The 18,989-nt window shown below is 36.9% G+C and overlaps 1 protein-coding gene across 4 annotated transcripts in view; it reads right to left on the minus strand.

Annotated features, from left to right (window-relative positions):
* Positions 1 to 18,989, minus strand: part of LOC105199582 (neuroligin-4, Y-linked) — a 203,649-nt gene that overhangs the window by 183,564 nt on the left and 1,096 nt on the right. Inside the window, exon 1 of one of the 4 annotated variants that reach the window (XM_026137035.2) lies at positions 11,156 to 12,126. The exons of the other annotated variants lie outside the window; for them this stretch is intronic. The gene's annotated coding sequence lies outside the window, so the exon portion shown is untranslated. Of the gene's footprint in view, positions 1 to 11,155; positions 12,127 to 18,989 lie in introns of those variants that run through there. 4 annotated transcript variants of the gene reach the window in all.

The following is an 18,989-nucleotide window of genomic DNA, read 5'->3' on the forward strand; positions in this document are numbered from 1 at the left end:
CAATTTGAGTCTACAAAATTTTCAACGATATCACATTGTGGTCTCTTCAAATTTTCTTGACTTTTATCGCGTGTTAAGGTCCTGTAGCATCAGAAGATACCGTGAGCGAATGTTTCCGTGATGTTGAAAATCATCAGGCATCCTCAGGCCGATGCTAATGTTCTGATAGGACATCTGCGTCCTCGGTACGTCACGACGTTGGTACGTTGGATATCTCTTGGGCATTACCGTGCATATATGTGACAGACATTTCGTGATCTGTGCGTTAAGAGAAACAGTCATGTACGACGAGGATAAGTCGATGCGAAAGAACGCAAAAGTCATCATCGTCGTAGTTCATTTCGTTACGATCGTTTCGTAAAATCGGGACTGCCAGGAATCCAAATAATCAAGAATTTGCTCGTCAAAACTGATTGGACTCAATATTGAAAGAAATTTCAAACTTTAATACGAATTTATAAGGGAGTTTGAAAATAGTTGCAAAATTTTAAAATTACGAAACTCGAAAGTATACTTGCGTGCAGTTTCAAAGTTCCCAAATTACCACGTGTTAAATTTTCCAAGATACGGAATTCGGCTTTTAAGAAAGTATGAAAACTAAAGAGCCAAAATGGCAGAATATCAAAGTCCGTTAATTATTCGTTTAGAATCTTCCGGCAACTCAAATATTCCAGAGTCTGGTATCCTTCCACAAAGTAAAGAAAGACGAGGTAATCGGGAGATTTTAGAGAGGAATAATTAGGAAAGAATTTAGTGAATGCGTTTATCCGCATCGAACATGCTTTAGATACGGAGATGCAAGAAGCGGCAGGTACCGACTAACCGCTGGTTGCGCGCTACGTGCTTCCGGGCAGATAATTCTAACACAAAACCCCTATGTAAAGCCCGACGGTGGGTTACCCATGGTGTGTAACGTGATGTTAAATTGTACCGTTTCGAGCGATTGCCGCGAATAACGTGGCGGCTAATAGAACATAGCCGTGCGAAATTCACGTATCCTATACAGTTAGCTTTGTGCTCTCTCTCTCTCTCTCTCTCTCTCTCTCTCTCTCTCTCTCTCTCTCTCTCAATAAGACGCGTCGATGGAGATACAGAACCGGCGATTTCATGCGCATCGAATTGAAATCTGAACAATGCCAGTGGCCAATTAACGAACAAGTGTACGTACAAGGCACGCATAGAACGAAGAAGGATCGTACGAGTGAAAGGTTTCAATGGCATTCCACCTGCTTCTCAATCAGGATTTCATCAACCAAGCTAGTCAACGGAAAATTCACTTATTTGCTTCCTCAAAAAAATGGCTCGTTTAAATGTCTCCTTCGCGTGCCATACGCTTATCAGCGCGTACATTTGTCTCTTCTGCATATTATATCCGTAAATGGGTTTAAATATGAATCGAATCGAATTTTAGAACGGTTTTTAAAGTAGTACGAACCTTAGGGAGAATCCAACAATTTTGCGATAGCTTCCAGGTCTGTGGTCAAAGCATTTATCAGCTTGCACAACTCGACATCAGTTTCGGTGGGCGATAAAATGTGAAACAGGTTCGCGCCCGCTCTTGGCTATTGCGGTTTTCATTGCAACCAACTCGTGCATTATCGACTCCGGCTGTGTTTGGAGGGTTCGATAACGTCCTGGCAGCTGTCACCGATGGCGAAAAATCGGAACGTATCGGCAGCGAGACTTCGGAATACGAAGAGTGAAAAGATAAAAAAGAAGAATCGCTAATAGCACAAACCGCAGAGCGCATGTTCAGAGAAAAAAGAATTTTAAATGAATTGTGAAAGAAATCTTAAGATCGACAAATTAAAGTAGAGGTAACAAAAATTACGCTCGCAGTATCCTATGATATTGTATTTGAAAATTTAAATCAAGAGCATATAATCCTATAAGAGAATAAAGTTCTCTTCAATTATTTATGATAAACTGAGGGGAGATTAAGACAAAAAATAAGAAAGCATATTCTTCTCTTCTAAATTTATCTGTAAATTAACTAATTTTGTACAATATTCGGAATAAAGAGAGATTAATAAGAATTTCGTTTGAATTTTATCTTAAAAATGGATTTTCCGACATTATAATATTATCGGGAAAAATTCCGTACAACGATCAACATGTGAACCACTCGTGGACCGTTCACAAAGTGCTTTAATAAGAGTGAATTGCGCAAATAGTTTGGAAATTTACACGGTGGGAATTCTTCCCGTTCAACCAAACCTGCAACGATACGGCTAGCTCCGCTCTTTGCGGCTTGCCGTGTTTTAAATACTTTCCAATTAGCACGGAAACTCGCGCACTCGCCACCATGTACAACTTAGATTTGCATGAATCGTTTATTCCGTGGTACATGCTGTTCAAAATCCCGTACTGTACTTGCTTTCTATTCTATTCTATTCGTTAAGGAATTTGCGCACTTCATCAGTAAATTTTCAATTCGACGTTCTCGTCTGTGCTGCAGTTTTATCCATTTTAAATTAAATATGTACGGCTGAAGATTCAATGTAAATTATTTAGAAAATAAAATAATGAAATAGAATACATCAGCGCTTAATAAAGTAGTTGGAGAGAGTTGAGAAATTTAGTAGTATATGCCGTTCTAAATACATTCAGCCAAGAATATTAAATGAAATTTTGCTGGCAGCTAGAAATTCAAATCCGTAATTAAAGCAGCGTCTGTTTTCGAAAACTCGTAAAATATTTGCATTTGCAATCAACCTTGTTTGAATTGTACTCGGGCAAAAAGTACGCGTTTCGCGTATACAAACCAGCATATTAAATCGCACGTAAACATCTCGTGACGTTGAAACGAGTGTTACGTTTGCGTACGGGACGAAGGGCTTGATTCGTGCCAATGATCTGCCATTGGAAATTGTAATTCTTCGGCCTTGAGGCGGCCGGTGGCGCGGTGTCACGATACTGGATACATATGGCGCTGCTTAATAAATCCAGCAGATACAAGCCGCCGCAATCTAGCCGCTGGACACGTAATCTAGCTTAACGTATGTATCCACTCGATTTTCTCGCTTTGCCGCTCGGAGCCCTTTCCCGACCTCTTTCTATCCATCCCATCTCTCTCTGTCTCCCCCTATCTATCTTTCGCGACTCGCGAGAAGGCCGCCGGCAGGGTCTACCGCTCTGTATGGGATTCCCAGATATGAAATCGACCATAGATATGGACTACGATGGATCGCTCTTGAAACTGAAAGCGCGGAATTAGGGGCGAATGAACCACGAGTCAGTTCCATAAAATTCAACGTTAGATATTGCGGACTATTCTCAACTGTCTCGCGTCATTGCATAACTTTCGAGTCAAATTTGAATATTTGCATATTGTAGCCGTCAAGCACAACTTGTTAGAACTTTCAAATTTGTTAGTTGCTACTATATGTATATTTCACTTCTACTTGCTATTTTCACTGTTTTTACTGTAACTGCTTTTAATTTTTATAATAAATATAAAACGTTTTTAAATATATCTAAAATTTTCCATTATTCTCATACATATTAAATTTTTTAATATGAATTTATTGTGTGTTAAGTACTTTAAAGAACTTTAACATTCTTGATTTTAACTATTTGATTATTGTAAATTATCATAGACTTTATTTTATTTATTATAAGATAATAATAAAATTTATAAATCTTGTAAAATGGAATTTGTGCCAATGTATCATTCACTTTTTTTTTAATTCTTCTGAATAATTCGGAAAATCTGGATACGGAAGTGTCAAAGTTCGCATCGCATGGTCTCTGAGGGAAAATTGAAGTACAACTGAAAAATAAAAATTCGCTCAATATTACGATTGTAACAAATGCGCTCCATAGAAATTGATTCGATCGTAATTCCGTGGCTATTCATTAAAAACGGTATCGCATGCTCTTGCTTCGGTCTCGTAAATCACAAATCGGTGGTGCGAGCATTAACCGCGATTTGAACGCGATACGAGTCCGACGTGGATAAAGTTTGGATTTACAGTCGTAAACGGGACGTGCGATGACGAAGTCATAAACCAGTGGCGGATTTAAAAGGTAGCGCATACAGTTCCGCATATGCAGCGGATCTTGGGAATCCCTCGCGAGATCGCGAGTGGCTTCCGCTTCATTGGGATTTACACGACTGCGAGAGCACGAGGACTGTCGGGATCGAGGTGGTCGGGCTCGATTCTGACGCCCCGACCCTGAAGCTTAACCTTACGTAACAGCCCTGGTCTGGCATGAGACGATAAATCTTCATGAAGGCATTAGTGGTCCCTGTTACCACGTACGTGCACTCTATATCTATGTACAGATACTGCGGTTGTCAAGGTGACCTCGGAAAAAGAAAAAGAATAGGACGAAGGAAAAGGGCAAGCACTTAATTGTCTTTTTCTAATATACGCTATAGATCCACATATAGGTTTCACGACATTTCAGAAAATGGAGAGATAGATGAGAATTTTTATCGAGTAGTACAGCTCATATTTCTTCTTAGACTTTATTGTACATCCACAATTTTCATTCGTATATGTATACTCGGTACTTGAGGTTGATTGTTAAGTTATATTTTAAGTTCCTCGATGGTAAGTAATCGCTCGACGGTGCAAAGATGTGTAAAGTAATACATATTCTAATGCAATATCTAGTTCCATGACAATATTCCAACTTATTGCACTTTTGCAAAGTGCAATATGGACGCGAAGAATGGCAAAATTATGGGCACGTTTACGCTGGTAAATAAGACTCACTGGTAAATAAAAACTTAGCGAATCTTGATTCACCGGCAAACTTTTCCAAGCAGATCATCGCAAGATCGAGCACCCCAAACTCTTACGATTTCCGAGAAGAACTTACAACGACGTAACGCTACCGAAACAAGATTCTATGCTCGCGCGGACGCGCGCGCGAGCACGCGGCACAAACTTTTTCTATAAATCAACGTCGTCTCTTTCCAGAAAGCCCACCCCCCTCCCCCTCCCCCCAAGAAGTGAAGAGAGTCACTCAATCGAAGAGCCGCGAAGCGTTTACTTTTGGAGCAGCTTGGATTCCTGTCGCGAGACAAATAACTGAATCGACTGAAAACATCATCTTTTAAATTTATCCAATGGATACTTATAAAATGTCTGCTTCCTTCTCAAAGATAAGAGACGTAATCGAATTAACTGTTTTCAATGGCATTCCTGACGCGCTACAGGGCGATTACCGTTCTGCTCTAAGATCCTAACATCCTGTGGCATTAAGGCACTCACGTAAACCAAGATCGAACTGTCTCTCTGAACGCGGCAGGAATCAAATTACATCGGATGGACAATGATCGTTCCTGCCGTTCAATCGCAGAAGAGAAGAGACAATAGTGTACTTTTTGAAGAATAAGAGATTCTAGCGCTATGACTCTTGGATCTTCAGCCAAAGTTGGAGAACAAAGTAAGAAAAATGACTTTTTTTCTATATTTTATATCTACGATCTGTTTTTAATCTACATACATATTTTATGCACATAAAAAGAGAGCTTTGTTCCTCTTTCTAATTTTCATCGCGCCCATTCCAAACTAATTCGCGACTGAGTTAGACATTGATGTGACAAGACTCGATATAATAATCATAAAAATCTATAATTGTCACAGTATTACAAAGATAACTGATACTTTCACAGTTAAAAAATTTCAATATCCAAAAAATAATAAAAGAACAAAATTGATAAGTATCGTAAAGATACCGGAGCAAGTCTGGAAAATGAGAGATTCGAGGTCAGCTTTGAATAATTTCTGAAATGTGTCGGTTGGTATCGTAATCAAATACGCTACGACGGATTATCGACCCGTCGCGCCAAAATTCGCTTCGCTTGACGGTAGGCGAAGTTACCGCGATATGTTACTTAAATGGTGATACTGAAACTACGGTGTAAAGTGAGACATTTTTCACTTGTGCCCGCGCGCGAGATAGAGCGCGTCACAGTGTGCACCTCGTATTTGGCCGAGTTCCACGCGTCCGCAGGATTCTCCGCTCGCAATTTTCGACGGAATATAACGCGCCAACATGGCGCACGATGCGCGATTGCGTTACGAGTACACAGACACTAATAAACTTTTGTCATCCAATTAATGTCGTGACTAGTAGCTGGGTTAATAAACGTTTTTCTCGTTACTGAAAAGCAATGTATAGTTATTCGATCAATACGTGAAAATTATTTGTTATATTTATAACTTCTCATTATTTAGGATTTTACACAATCACTCAAACTCGCAAAATAATCCCTGAGAGAGTGACAAGAAAAAAAATTTCCCGATTAAAATAATTAAATCTTAAGCTTATATAAAAAAAAGCCAGATAAAAATTAAAGAATAAAGCGTAAGAAGATAAAACAATAAAAGATTAAGGAGATAAGATAATAAAAGAAAACTAAGTATATAATCGGAAAAGATTTTTAAGTGTTGCAAAATAGTAGAAAATTTATAATCTTGTAATCTAACGATTAAAACATCACGAATATCAAGAACGCAAACTATTAGGATATAAGAGTCTTAAAACAAAGATTTAATAAGAAAATTTTTTTAATTCTGAAACTTGTTAAAGTCAAGAGATAGTCTTAATCTTTATAACTTAGGATTTAGAAAGCCCAAGATGTAAAAGGTTCTATGTATTTAAGACAGTTTTCAAAAAATTTAAGATTTAAAGAGCCTCTTCTAAAATTGTCGAATCTGAAGGATTTTAAATGTGTTAAAAAAGTTGAATTTTTCAAGAAATATTTTAGACTTAATATTCAAATATAATTATAGAAATAGAGAATAAAAATCTAAAATATCAATCATATTCATAAAATAGCCATGTTTACTTTTCTGTTAAGTTTTTAAAATTTTTGCTATTTTAAACACAAGAATTTTACTCATTTTTAACATTATTAAATTATTTTATTTATGCTAAATATTCAATTACAGTTTAAGGCTGTGCTTTTATATATAATGAATCACAGTTACATTAAAAACATAGAACCAGAATATGTTTAATAAATTAACTGAATTAATAATTTATAATAAATTAATATTTGTACATGAAACAGATCAAAATTAATGTAAATATTTATTCTGCTAAAAAGTTCGTCAAATTGAAACTTCATAATAAAATAATCGTTAACCAATGGCCCGAAGCTTGTTTTAAACAGTAAAGTCCCAACTTTAATGTTTATATGATAGCTATTCTCTTGTCATTTTATTCTGCTGAACGCAAGCCCTACGTTTAAGTTTTATGTGTGTGTGTGTGTGTATGTAAAATAATTATAAAAGTTACTACTAAATTAGTTACCACAAAAATGTATAACTACGTTACAGTTACGGATAGAAAGAAAGTAATGATGTTAGGTTACAATTAGTTGAAAAAAAATATCTCTAACTGTAACTTCGTTACAAGTAACGAGTTACTTTCCAACCCTGGTACAAATAATATCTTTCATATATAGACTACAGTATTGAAAACCTAGAATACGCGTGATGTAAGCTACAGCTTAACAGTGAAACTGTAATCAACTTATCAAACAATTGTTTCAATATAAAAACTTCAAAAAAAAAAGAAAAAAAACCATATTAGACCTGTCAGTTAGCACACTTAAATAACAAAAAAAAAAAACAACATTTAAGTGTACATATATTCGTGTAATAATATACTCAAGTTTAAAAAAAAAATTAAAAATATGTATATTTAAACATGAAAAAATGTCTTCTAACAAATGTCGGCTATTGTGTATTGATACATCAACGTCACTGCATAACGACGGACTACTACATAAATGATTCCACAAGTAATCACTGGAATTCAGTTAATAACGGAGATATTATGAATGGCCATTGTACGTACAACGGCCATAATAGCACCTTTCTCTCTGTTATATGAATTTATATTTCAACATCCTTTTCATCTGAAAAAATCTAGACTACGGTTACTCGAGTACTTTATCACAAATCATTGTAATCTTATGCAGTTTTAAATTCTTGGATCGTTAGGTTTTCTACAAAACCCTCATATTTCAATTTTAGGACGTTGGATCTTTGATTTTTGAACCGGCAGCACATTCTATTCACGGTGGAAAGAAAGTTGAGGAAAAGAAGGAGAGAAAGAGTAATACGTCTAGAGTTGAAGGGGACTGCGGTAGAAGCGAAGAAAGAGCAAAGTTGGCTGAACTCTGATTATGGCGCGAAACGGGGACAACTCGAGATGAAGTCGAAGTAGAGGAGCCAAGAAGAGGAGCTCGACGAAGGGATGAATTCTCCTGTTCGCGCTGCCTCGATCTCTCATTTCGTGTCTCGTATATGCGCACGCCTAACCAGAGAACGCGTTAGCTACGCACGCCTACCGAAAGCCTTATACATAGTCACTGCAGCGCAGCACAGAATGCATTTCATCAAAACTTGCGGCTTTCGTCTCGAGCGAACGTCCTATTCACTAGCGCGGTGCGGCGCGGCGGGGCGGGGCGGGGAGGGGAATCAGCCTCTCAATCTCGGATATCGCATAGCCGAAGACTTATTATATGGACATACTCCGTGTGCATGAGCGAGACCATTTACAGCATGAAATAAGTTCCCAACTGCTTGGAGTAATCTTGCGAGCCGGCTACGTGCGGAGAAAGTCGAGGAATTTTCCTTTAGTTTTAGTGATGCGATAGTTAATCTGTATGTAAGGAAGTGAAAGAGGTTGGAATGTAAAATTCTACAAGTACGTGCAATACTTATAAATTTGCATGGATGAGAGAGGCAGAGTTAGACTTGTATATTTCGACCAAATGACTATTGCATATTGCATATCATCGTGATGAGTATGCCCAGCACGTATTTATACACCGTTAACACTAAAGCCGCACATCGTAAAGTTTTTACTTTTATTAATAGTCCCGTATCTCGCGCCAAGTTTCCCGTTTATTTTGTCATGAATATTAAGACGTTGATAAACGATTTCGCGCGATGATAGCAGGAGCGATTGCGCGTTACTCCGTCCGTCGAATCTCGCCGCATATTTCTCGAGAAGGGAACACCGGGTGTACACATGCGAGGCACGTAATCCACGTTTCGCCGTTGCGTCGGGTAAGATAAATCAGGCGTCTTATGTACGTAAGCAGAACAAATTTCATTCAATCGGAATCGCGCGAGTGTGCGTAAGCGTGTGTTTGTTAGCCGTCCTGCATTTATCGATAGAACACATTTGCATTCCGGGCTCCTCGCACCAATCGCCGTAGCAGGTCGACGGCGTAGCGGCGTAGTGGAGTGGCGATGGGATTATTTTTCCAATACGCTACAAATACAAGAGGCGTATTTTCGAAGGAAATATGCGAATATGAGATTGGACGCGTGTCTCGTTCGAAGACATATTCGATTCGAGAACAATATCGCCTTGCTTATAGAGCCGCAAATTTTTCTACCCGCAGCTTCTATTTTTATGAGTTTCGAGCAAAATTTCAAAACAAAAGTGCAAGCGTGCGAAGAAATTCGGATGAATATTCTCCTTGAAAAATGGTAGGTAAATCACTTTTATTATTATCGCGACAGATCGCGACAGACCGGGGAAATTATCTTGGAATGTCTTGGAGAAGGTAATTGCATCTGCAGAAACGTAATTATGTTTACGTGCCCGAAAGATTGTATATATGCTAAGCTACGCGCTTAAGGGTTGAACAACATTACGTGCCTCGTGTAACCGCCGAAGCCAAAGATATATCGCGCTGGAGTTTATTCCAGAAGTGTCTGGAACTTCTTGCAGTGCGCTTCGGCACTAACCACCGGGAGCTCACAAAGGCATAATGAGCACGTAAATCGTCAGAAAGTTGTAATCCGCTTTGAAGTCGGCGCGCGCGGGAGGATCGCGACATGGCGGTCGCACGTAAATTCTGTCGGCCGTTTATGCAAATTATCGGCGGGCCACAGGGTTAATACATTTTCGCGTGCGCGCGTGCAACGTTTCGCGATATCTATAACGATTCGATAGCTCGGGCTCGGGCTATGTTCGGGCTCTCCGGGTATATTTTCCAGCGAATTTACAGCATTTGCATACTTCGGGAATATTTAAACGCGGAAACCCCCGCGGCAGGTTACCGTTGGAAAAACAGGAATTTCACTGTTGAGCGAGAACGCCCGCCATGTTTCCGCGCAATGTGGAAGATCGAAACGATGAGGTCCCGTTTAACCCCCGCCTCGCATCGAATTCAATACAGAACCGCGGAAATCTTCTCTCGTTAATTTCAACTTATTGAACGTTTCAATTGTTCTACAAAATGAACAATATTTTTTGTTATTATTGAAAAACGAGTATGAGAAGCGGCTTGGTGTTTGCAACAATTTAATTTAATAATGTAAATATTTATATTGCGGCACTACTTCTTCTTCGAAACTGTTTATAAATGTATTAATATTTCAGCTATAATACAGGATGTTATTTATACCTCCAATTAACGTTATTTAGATATTCATTGACTGAAAAAGTAAAATATTACTATCTACAAATTTTCTTCATTGCGAAATCATTTAAATTTTGAATAAATGACGACAATTGTTGCAAAATATCTATTTCAATTTCAATTTAAATTCGTTAATAAAAACTAATACGCGTTGTACTTTATATAATCTAAAGTATTTTTTTTATCGGAAACTACCGTTTTTAAATTTTAAAACGGTAAAGATTCTTCTGTAAAATCTGTAATTACAATTGTTTTTTTTTTTATTAACAATTTGTATAATAAATGTGTTAATAAATTTGCGTTGTTTCTATTTGATGTAGATACATATTAATGATATTACAGTCACTGCATTAATCAATGAATAAATAAAAACAACTCGTTATAATTTCAACTAAATTTTCAAGTAAAAAAAGAATACTTTAATGAAAGCTGTGTGAAAATTAGACCCGAAAAGTATTCATTAATTTGCAATTTACTATTTTAAAGTCTATTTAAATGTTTTTTTAACTATTATTTATGGTTATTGTTTAGACTGATGCAGTAATCTCATGTTTTTCTTATTATTGCACTGATTTATTTGAATAAATATTAATAATATCCCAAGGTGTTAATTGCATTTGTAAATGTGCACTTTAAGAATTTTATGATTTTCTATTAACACATAGAAAAAATACGCTATTAAAAATAAAATTAATACAACAAAGATTCGATGATAATAATAAAATTGTTGTTATTGAAACTCACCATTTATAAATAAGAAGGACTCCTTGAAATCGGTGGAATCAAAAGAGGAAGGACTTTACGCACAAATTCACATTTTTTCAATAATCACTATAAACGCACAATCACACAAATGCATATTCACACCGTTTCATGAATGACTGAGATAGTAGCCAACGGAGAGTTGAGTTAAATTAACTTAATTAACACGCAAACTTTTGATTAATCTTCGAACTGCACACTGCACAAATTTATGACGCGATGAATCTTCTTTATCCTAAAATTTCATCTTCCTCGCCAGTTAATCTGTTCCTCATTTATGGGCAGGGCAAACAATTTTACAGCGATCCGATATCACTGATATATTACTATGATCCGTCTGGTTAATCGCACGAACAGTCTTTAGACGGTATAGAAATATCCAGTATTTCAATTTTTCGTTGCTACTGTTTAAATTAATTTTTAAAAATCAGTTTTGACGTTTATAAACAACTTAACTAATTGTTACATGTTTCAGTCCATAATTTTTAGGTATTTTCCCCTCGTCTCGAATAGGCTTTTCGATTTTTTGACATTCTTCAATCTTGAACAAATTGGCATTTATTAACTTTCCCGGGTGTTATCGATATCTTCAACACTGCATCACACTTTTCAACGTCAACGTCGGACATTCGAATAGCGCGAAGCTGCGTCTTCCGGTCCGCGTTTACCGGAAGTGAGTCCGAGGGGATGCTGTTTCAACCCTCGCAGGAGCAGTGACGACGCGTCCGCGCGCATTCCGTTCACAATAGCAACGGAGAACGCGGCGCCGCGACGCCGCGCGCAGTGCGACGCCCGGATTATCGCAAACCCGTTGACACCCTAAAGGACCTAGCGACGACGCGTAGCCACCCTCGAACGATGCAGGGCGGCACGGGTACCCGGCACGACGCGACGTGTGTAACGTCACCGCGAGGTTCGCGAGACGGACTACGGCACCGGAATGGAAAGCTCCGCAAGCTCTCGCGCAACGCGACGCCAGAGCCTCCATTCTCGTCTGCCGAGCGCGCCACGGTCGATTCCACGGATTACACTTCGGGGTTGGATGCTGTGAAACCCACCTAGCCAGACAGAGGGTTCCTTTTGTGAAACCAGAAGCATGACTACATCTACCAGGCTCGCTTAAACTTCGCTTTGTAACTTGAAATAAGATCTGTTCGTTGCGACATTGATACCAATTAAGATTCCCTTCCCATTTTGAAAATTAATAATTAGTCTCTCTAAAAGTCTTTTTAAAAAATTCCAACTCTTGGAGAAAATGTAAGTGAAAGATATCTTTTAAATCGACATGGAGAGATTTAAATGTTATGTCTTATGTAATCAAGAAACTTTTTCAGAACCATCTTTTCATAGACTTTCAAACATCGTTGTTAAACGATGGAAATTAATTTCTAATGAATAATTCTTAACGATTTGCAGATAGAAAGTTTGATTAAATAGTGGAGAAGAGCAATTTATCTTACAACTTTATATTCGCTACACATTATCTATGGCAAAACTTTAGCTTGTCGTATGAGCGACAAATTAGAATTTGATCATCCTATGACGAGTATTATCGCACAAAATGCATTGAAAATTCTGCCAAGCAGGAAAATCGAAGAGTCGAAAAGCGTAATCCGGCCTTGCAAGCTGGAATGTCTGGAAAGCTCGAGCGTCGTCGAAACGCGCCGCGCAGACTCGTGGGGACGCGCGAAGAAAAGGACAGTCGGTTATCGATTCAGTTCTGCCAACGGATGGACCCTTTTGCAGTGACTTTAGGGCCGTCTAGGGACTTGTCGAGGAACGTATCGTTCCTTACAAAGCACAAACCCAGTAGATCGATGTCCTCTCGAAGGACGTGCGAGTCCAAACGTGCCGAATAAACTCACGTCGCCACAAGAGCTCGAGAGCTTTCAAGCTTCGGGTCGAGACCGCTAATTGGATTGCTCGATTACACCGTTGGGTATTCGCCGCCTTCTGGCCAAGATCTTGGAGCTAATTAATCTTATGCGTGAATAGCAAACTTGTTCATTCGAACGAAAAGAGACCGCATAAGAGTTCAACGAAATCACAACAATGCTGCGAAAAAGATTCAAGAACATTACACAGATGAAAATATTGTACCATAACGCAATATTTTGTGTGTATGCAAAATTATCTTTCGTTTCAAAAAGAATTTCCGTTAATTCTGAATTATTAATAAAAATTTATACATTGTTATCCTTTATCCTGACTTCCTACACTTGAAAATATATTATATTAAATATATATGCATTTTCGTATGTACAAAGAAATATCTAATTATATCCTATAAAGTATATTGTTTATTAAAAAAATGTTGCATCAAATTAAAATGACAGTTAAATGTTCAAGTGGTTAAAAATTTTTTTGACATATGAAGGCTCAGGTGCATCTGCAGCAGACAATGTTGTTTACAAACGTTGACATTGTAATTTCAGATGTCTGCAATATTGTGGTTTGATGCGTTGACGCGTCGTGTACGATTCAATATTCGTAACTTGACACTTTGGCGGCAGTGAAAATTTAAAGCGACGAAACAATAAGATAATCCAAAGGGTCAAAAATGGAAGAACTTTTAGAAAATTTGAATTGTTAGACGACAAAAATTATAAAATTGTTAAAAAAGGTATAAGTATTTAAATATAAAAATGACGAAATGCAAATTTATCATTTTATAAAAATAATAAAATTTCACAATATTTTAACACTTCAAGATATTTTTTTAATTTGCAAATATTTAAAATTTCGCGAGATATTTCTCAATTTTGTAATCCTATACTTTTAAAATGTAATTATAAAAAATGACTTAATAATCTTTTATGAGGCCCATATTTGTAAATGGTTTTTAAATATGATATAATATGCATAAATTATTTTTTAATTTATTTTACTGTAAAATCCAGGTGATATAAAAATTTAGTGGTATATTGCGCGACATGTTAAATAATTTAATATTCCAGAGGCGATAAAGTTCATTGCTTTCAACTTCCACGAAATTATGATATTTTCTATGTGTAAGTTTCTACGTGCAACGTTTTATGCGTCACGTGACAGTTTTTTTCCTATAAATTCAGATTTTGTACAAATTAATCAGATTCCAGTAAAATTTACCAGATATAATAACTAGTATTAAAAAATATAGAAAATCCGAAAAACACAAACTATATTTGTGAAAATTTTGGTGTATATCGTTCTAGAATAAAAAAAAATTTATTATATTGCTGCGTATATATTATATGTGAATGTTGACGTGCAAAAGATTCTCTAATTTGCACAGACGAACGATAGGAGATGGAACATTCTCTCCTTACCATTTTTAACACTTATATTCGTCACGCTCAAAGTGTTACGCGTTTAGAGTAATTCAGCGGGCCGAAACGGAGTAAACGGAGCAAGCTGAGTGATATACTCGTGTTCCGCTGCTCCTTTTTCAGGGCTCTATTGTGATCCCGCGCAGTCGAAATTCGACGAGATATATCAGAGGATTCCATCCTGCTGGCAGCATGCGGGAGTTTGAAACTTTTTTAACGTACAGAGGGATCGGAGGAAAAAGTTTCCCGGCGGGACTACTAATTTCGTTAACGGCCAAGTCCTCGAGTTCTTTCGCGCGTGAATGAAATTTATTCCACCACAAAATCCTCGAAAGGATAAAGATACCACTTCACGTCACTGTACGCACTGCGTCACCCTTTGAAAGATTTATTCGTAATAAGTTAATTATCTTCCCGATTACTTTTCTATTGTAAGTAAATAAATATATTTACATTATGCTTCTTTCAAAATCTTACATATTCAAAAGAAATTGCTTAATGACGTTTCAAAGTTTCGATCCAAAAATTCGATTATCGAGAAGGAAAGAGACTCGAAAGAGTCCAAAGGGATTTCTAAGAATCTGTAGATCTCAAAAAACCTTGAGTTCTAAGGATCCAATCCATTTCAGACGCGTTCAACCCGCTCTAATCCTTTGGAAGATGAATCGCCCTGTTGGGCATCTCTAAGACAGGATGCAGACGTTGCTGATGGCCAAGTGTATAAAAGAAAACGACTCACCGTGTCTCCTCCGTTGGACCGAACCGTGCTCTTTGTCAACCGAAGGATGGACAGCCTCTCACCCGACCGGTTTCAGCGGCGGAAATGACTGAGAACGAAATTCAATTTGCTCGACGAGACAAGACGCGACGCGACGACGTTGAAGACGTGCCTGAAGAGGGCGGTTAACCGGAGACCGTCGGCTCGGTCGATGTTCTTAACGAGAACATCCAGAATGCGCGGCGAGAAACTCTAAAGCTCGCGTAATCGGATCGCAGTGAATAATGGGAGCTTGCGAGGCCTACGGTAAGTGATCCTTCAATAGTTTAAACCAAGACAATGTTCCTGGCATGCAAAAGACCAGAGTCAAACTTCAACGATGTTCAAATCCAATTTTTACACGCTCAAGAAGATTGTGCAATTCGTAACCCTATTAATTATATTTAGATTCGAGGTATAAACTGCATAAACAAATTTAATTCTTCTGTTATTCGAAAAATTAAACTTATTTTAAAGCGTTTACATTTTTCTTCTAATTTATAATGCATAATTTTCGTCATTATACAATTTTGTTTGGTTAGTACAAGAGGAAGTATGATGAGTATTGATTGTACGTGCACTTCTGAAAGTCTCTTTTGAAGCGAAATATACGAAGATCGTGGATGCTAATGCACAATTTACATGTTGAGTAGTCAAGCAATCAACTCTATCGTCACACGTCCCTATCAAGCATGCTATAAAGGATCGTTGGGTAATTCGGAGCGACCGATGTCGAAAGATTTTCTCTCTAACGAGACGTGAACGCAGAAGCAAAATCACATTCGCGTCTCGCAACAAACGGCGACGCCGAATTGCACTTCTCACGCTCTGCCTTTCCCACCTCTACCAAAGTGAAAATAGGATGAAAAGAAACGCAGACGAGAAGATTCGATTTACTTTGTAGATGGAAATGAGGATCCACAAAGACTGTCCGATGCGAAACAGAGAATATTCAAGAAAAAGCTTGTTTGCTAAGTTTACTTTGCTTTGCTTTTCTATAATCATAAATATTATTTTACTGCAAAAATTGGTAGTTAACTGCATTGGATGCTCAAATTGAAAGCTCTGAGATATAAGAAATCTGATTTACAAACGTAACTAATTTAAATGTTAAAAGTGCGAGTAAAGATGCAAGAATATATATAAAACACTTTTTTTTTAGAAATTATAAAAATTATAAAGTTTTCAGAAATTTCGATATTTCCAGACACTTTAAGATTTATTTATGAACAACTGTGTTGGAGTGCATTGATAGTTTTATTTCGTGCCTAATGTAAAAACTTTGTCCGTCAAATGATAAAAATTGATCTTTCGTAACGACATTGTAAGACACATGTACTTTTTTATTGGATTTGGGTTGCTGCAAGTTGCTATCGAGTGTCGCCGCAACGACGGACAATTTTCAACTTCGATCGCCCCTGGCGTCTGTCGAACAGGTACAAACATTAATGAAGTTATCCTGCGAAACTTTCTTAATAAAGAATTATTGAGCCTGTATTGGTACCCGGTTAGTTACTCTGGAAAGCATCACATTTTCAGTCACAATGTGTAACTCGATGAAAATTCTTAACAATTGTCTAAACAATTAATTTATTAATAATTATAATGTTTCATCGAATATTCTAATTTTTAGGTTTGAATTGAATTAAATAGATTTTACAAATGAACAGAGACACAAAATTGAAAATATCTATTTTTGAATAAAAAATTGTTAAAATATAAAAAGATTAACAGGAAATTAATATTAATTCAACTTTTCTAAACCTTGAAGATTCAATCTTCCTAAATTTAAAAATATGATGCGGAAAGAGGAACTGAATAATTACGTACAACACTTTCATTACGAAAAAGGGGTGATAGAAAATGTGAAATCCCATTTGATAAACAAACTTGATAAATATCCGAGTTATCAGATATGGCGCATCACAGACGTTGAAATTGTTTTCTCATGAATCAAAGCTGTTTCGAGGTGAGATTAAACTTCTATTTAAAGATATTTTCTTTAAATCTGTCGTATTCAAGAATTTTCTCGGCCACCTCTCTTCTTGGACGTTTGAATATCCTTTTCTACCTTTGTAATCTTAGATCTTTGAGCTTCTGAAACCTGAAGCTTTTTAGCTATAGAATTTTTATTTATTTCTTAGCGGGGCTTTCTTCGATCCTGAGATTCTTTAATCCTTTTAAATTGTATAGTTATTGTTCTTGGACTTTTCGCTTCTAAAGTCCTTGAAATTGAAATCCTCGGACCCAATAGAGATTACAAATCTCGCCAATGGAAACTTGTACAACTGGGGACGGTTGCGGTCTCTTCGATTACTGTCATTTCCACCAAATGTACCATTGTCGTTTATTTTCTACCCAGCTTGAGACTACACGAGAGATCGTTTACAGAAGCACATGTGATGTTCGTTTGTAACCACATTAACCGCACGCTCTGTTGATAATTGGCATTGCATGCATAAAAACGCAGATTGTATTTGAAAAAGCATCGTGACTTGAACAATTTTTCAATAGAAAGCTATTAATAATTAATATGAAAATAGCTCGTTCACGCGAAGGAAATGAATCGTGATTAATCATATTATAAGAAATTTAAAACAATTATTCATAAAAATTAGTAAATATAAATATTTTTTTAATGCAGCCATCCCTAGTTGCTCGTGCATTATAATTAAAGAGAAGTTATTTAGAAACACCTCACGTATATATTCAAAATCTAATTAATCTGACATCACGTTCAGTGGCCACCTCTCGACAGTACAATGTATTCTAACTGCCAAGTACGTGGCATTGTCTTGGTAACAATGGCTACTAGTGGAAATAGACGAACCGACCTTGTCTGGGGAGGCAAGCAGCCCATGCAAATTTATTAATTGGTTCAGATGGAGAAGACGAAATATATCTATGCATTCGCAGCACCTCCGACGCCGTCCGAGGCATAATAATGAGGTTGCCGAGCAGATTCGTGCTTAATCGCTGATTATCGTGTGATAATTAGACGCGCGTGCCGCAGATAATCACGATTCGGAAATTATCCCTCTCATCGGCGCGTTGATTGCAAACTTATGTAGTATAACTGTAAATTCAGCTTAAGCATTACAATTTGTAATTTTACCTTTTCGTATAAATTACTTTCATTTTTAATTATGATGAATTATACATAAAAAGAGACCGTACCAGTATTTTTATTTCAATAGAAATTGTGTTTGATTCTTAAATTAGTTTAATTATCAAAAAACGTTAATTGTATACAATAATTTTAATATAGTAATTTTAATATTTTTTCCGAGAATTATGTTTATCGTAAACTTTTTGGCGTTTGAATTAGAAATAGCAATGTCCTTAAAAAATTTATCGATAAAATAAATTTGTTGATAAAATTTTTGAACTAAAAAAACCATTGACAAAAATTATTTTTATGTGATGTGGAAATGTAAAAAAGTTTAAATTTATTGTTTAAAATTTCACTTTCTTTGTAAGATTCTTCTTGGAAAAAATGGCAAAAGGCGACTAAAGGATGAAAAACGAAGATAGTCACTCTATTTCACTATTGCGATTATTGTGATTTCACAGAAACCGGAATTTAGCCTCAAGAGGTTTCTCTAGAAGACAGGATCTGGCTTTTGTTCCCTCCGTTACTTCTGATAGTATATCATTCTGACAATAGGTTACGCGATGCCACGCACCTGTCATAGTGACTACAAGACCTTCCCCATTCGTCGTGTGCGGTGGATGATTACTGGTTACGCGT

This window comes from Solenopsis invicta, chromosome 13 (assembly GCF_016802725.1).
Source record: "Solenopsis invicta isolate M01_SB chromosome 13, UNIL_Sinv_3.0, whole genome shotgun sequence".
In the NCBI taxonomy this organism is placed as follows: Eukaryota; Metazoa; Arthropoda; class Insecta; order Hymenoptera; family Formicidae; genus Solenopsis; species Solenopsis invicta.